Raw genomic sequence first — 4,056 nt, 5'->3', positions numbered from 1 at the left:
CCTGGTGGAGTTACTGGTGTATATGTGGTGCCACCTTGATCATCCACTTCTATCTTAAGATGGAAAGGCCAGAGCAAGGGTCCTTGTGCATCTTAAATCAATTTTATAGCTGCTCCAGTTCCCAAATAGAAAATTATCCTCTTCAATTCCTTAAAGTGCGGCAGTGTTAGGTGGAGATGTCGACACCTGGCAGCTGCTGCTCCGATCTCACTTTAGGAATTGGAGAGGATAATAATCCTTTGCAAATACCTCGTTATATTTATAATTTATTTTAATATATACATATATATATATATATATATATATATATATATATATATATATATATATATATATATATATATATAAAATAAGTCAGGCTTTAATTGAGTAGGCTAGGTCAGGCGCCCAGCAGGCTAGAACCCCTCATCGAAACCACCCGATTATTAAACACGTTGAGTTTGCTAATTCGGTCAGGCCGGGCCAGGCTGTAACCGGGCAGGCTCAGTTGGGCCGGGCTTGGAAACTACACTCCAACTCCTCAATGTCCCTATCCCTCTATAATTATTGGTACTTTTAGGCATGGTTATAAAAATTGGCATCAGATCAGTTGTATCGATACGTATCTGTATTGGCTTCTAATCATCTAATGCATATTGTATTAGTATCGGCGGAGACTGATATGAATCCTTGATAAGGATATTTATAACCATGCTTGCAGGACCACCCCACAACCCGAATCCTACCAACATATATGCATTTAGTCACCTAATTGTACGTGAAGCATACACTTACGGGTAGGTGATCATCTGATCGGATCTCATGCATTTCATCCACTTCTTTTTCTTCATGGTCCCCGGTCGGTTGCATATCCATTGCAAAATAACCATTGGATTGGAATCCTCTTTCAGTCTAATCAACCATTATCCAAACACGAATAGGGTTGTTCGAATCCATCGGATCAATAAAAAGATATTTGGATCAGCAAATTAAATACCGGGTTTGGATAGGTTGAGGTCCATTTTCTTTTTGATCACCTGTTGGCAGCCCCACTAGATCTCTGCTATAAAAATGATAGCAGGGCCTGCATGGAGTAGAGCTTGGGCCTGAATCACCTGTACCCAACTTAAGGGGCCAAACGTTGGGTTTCTCTTTGGGCCAAACAAGCCACATGGCATATAAAACCTCTTTGACCACTGAACCCCTACAAGCAAAGCCATGTACACACGCCAGGAATTCAGATCGTCTATGGCCTGCTGCCCGTAGCAGCCATAGCATGCAGCGCCCTAATGAGGCGCAGTGTAATGACCACCTTACCCCTGCTCAGTAGGGATGTAAACGGATCGAATTCGGTCGGATAATGGCATTATCATATTCGTATCCGTTTATATTCGGACGGATTCGGATAATATCCTATCGGTATTCGGACGGATTCAAATAATTTTCGGATAATGATTTTTTGAATACAGGTTCTCCTAAATGGATATGAATACAGATCGAATACGATTTTTCGACTATCCGTTGACATAGTTACCGTTTTTATGATGAAGGTTAGGATTGAAACTTGAGAGTTCAATTATTACCCTTTCTTCTACTCTTCTTTGTCTTTTATTCTCTTACGTTTTTTGCTTTTGATTTTTTAATAGATATGTAATTCCATGTAGCACATTGCATAAAATAATATATATAAACCAATAACAAATCTAGAAAAAGAATCACATTATCTTAACTTATAAATTTATAAAAATAAGATTACAAAATCCAATAAGGTAACTTAAAAGGATAGACAAACACAAAGTTATATTTCACATATTTTATTACCGTTGGACTGCTAAACGAATCGGATAATAATCGATCGGATAGGGGGATTATCATATTCGTATCCGATTAGTTTCGGACGGATTCGGATTCTCCTAAACGGATACGAACGCGGATCGAAGAATATCCATTTACATCCCTACTGCTCAGGCAAGGTGCTCGGGCAGGGGTAAGGCGGTCATTGCACTGCGCCTCATTAGGGCACTGCTATGGCTGCTACGGGCATGCAGGCTGTAGACGATCCTGATCCCCAAGCCAGACCCAAGACCTAAGGTTGGCGTCGATTGCGCGCCCTTGGCTAGCCCGGCTATGGCTGCACCCGTTACCCGACATTAACACCCTTCTCCCAGAAAAAGATCTTGAAGACTCCCCTATTCTATGTCGTCTTTTGACCTTTCTAACCTTTTAGGCTAATCCAGTAACAGCCCTCTACTGCCGAGCTGCCCGGCAGGACCATGCTGCCTAGACACGGTGAGACATGCAATGACCGCCTTACCCCCACTCGGGCAAGGTGCTCGGGCAGGGGTAATGCGGTCATTGCATGCCTCACCATGTTTAGGCAGCATGGTCCTGCCGGGCAGCTCGGCAGTAGAGGATCCAAATTGAACCGGCCTCCCCCCACAATGATCTCTTTGGATTATTTTTTTTTGGTACACATGAGTGTTCTTTTGCTTTTTCTTCTCTCGTACTTTGGTTTCATCTAATCTGAGAAGTATCTTAACTTGCCTTCAAATGTTTACTGTGCTTGCATATAATCTAACAATAAATCTCTCCAGGAATGGACACAAAGCAGCTTTGCTCCCACAGCATCCTGCCCTTCAGACTAGCCAAAGGTTTTCAAATTATAAAAGATTCTGATGGTCAAAACAGAGTAATATATATATATATTTTTGGCTAAAGATCAGCAAAATTTTATTAAATAATAGAAAAGGATATACAAATGTTTAACGTCCAGGCATACCCAAATGGGAAAAATACAAGATTGTTTAAATAGTCCACCTTCGACATGACCATCAACGAAATTAAAATAGAGAGCAGATCCCAACTGTGAAGGAATTAATGAACAAATCTAAGTCGCAATCTTTCCTGAGAGTCCCACACAACATAATCATGGAAGAAGCACAGTGATTTGCATTTTTCTTTGGAAGGGCATCTGCCACTGTACCCATATCTGGTTTCTACATCGCCTTTTTTTTTTTTTGTATAAATGGAGAATTCCATTGTCTCTTTTGAAGGCAAAGCAAGCTAAAGCTTAAAAAGGGGACTCAGTCCTGTAACATATTGGCGAGGGCAGCAAGCCATACGCTCACCCAAGAGAAATAATAAAATAAGGCTACGGGGGATCTGTGAGGCGCACCAAGGGGGTCCTTATCCTAATCAATTGTCGGGGGATCTCAGCATAGACATCAAGCCGATCAAGAGCCACACGGACCAAAAGAACTTCCTCCTCTAGCGAAAAGAGTTTTCTACAACGCTTGAAGAGCTCGGCTAAGCAATAAATATGCCCAATAATTTCGACACCAACAAGTCCTCCCTCAACTGTAGAATTTTTTCATGAACTCAAAGTCCTATGCCCAATAATTTCGACACCAACAAGTCCTCCCTCAACTGTAGAATTTTTTCACGAACTCAAAGTAGACCACCTTTAAGATCATGAAAAATAAGAGATATGATGAGGTGATAATAAAGATGAAAACAATGTTGTTCGTGGGTGGGTTGACACTTATATTGTTAAGACTTAAAACATTAAGATCGATCATCTACCTGCGTTTTAATTTTATTTTCTCCTTCAAAGGATTATCATATGGGATGAGATGTTAGCATATATAGGGGTTACCTCTCTCATGGATGAAGAAAAGCAGGTCTAACATGAAATATTAAGAGCAGGTCAGACTAGCCCCGGATAACTCTCTATGAACCACACATATTTGGTGTACCTATTAATTAGTTGATGGATCGAGAAGAACCCTTCAACCATGGGAGGGAGGACATAGGCAAGTCATCCTTGGCTATCAAACACCTACGGCTCTTATCTTCATGTAAGACCTCTCTTTCGATCCTCTCGATGGATCAATTGCAAAACTGAACTTTCCCCATTGCATTTCCTTGCTTCACTAGCTTGCACACCAATGCCAATGCCAATGCATGGAGTCTCTATTTATAGCCAAAGGCAGGTTGGGTAAGGGTTGTACGTGGAAGGAGGAGAAATTTTTGAAAATGAATAGAAAAGAGAAGAGACCGGGTTTGACAATATTACTT

The sequence above is a fragment of the Telopea speciosissima genome, chromosome 8 (assembly GCF_018873765.1).
Source record: "Telopea speciosissima isolate NSW1024214 ecotype Mountain lineage chromosome 8, Tspe_v1, whole genome shotgun sequence".
NCBI lineage: Eukaryota > Viridiplantae > Streptophyta > Magnoliopsida > Proteales > Proteaceae > Telopea > Telopea speciosissima.
The sequence above is the reverse complement of the archived record's forward strand: the minus strand, read 5'-3'. Positions refer to the sequence as shown.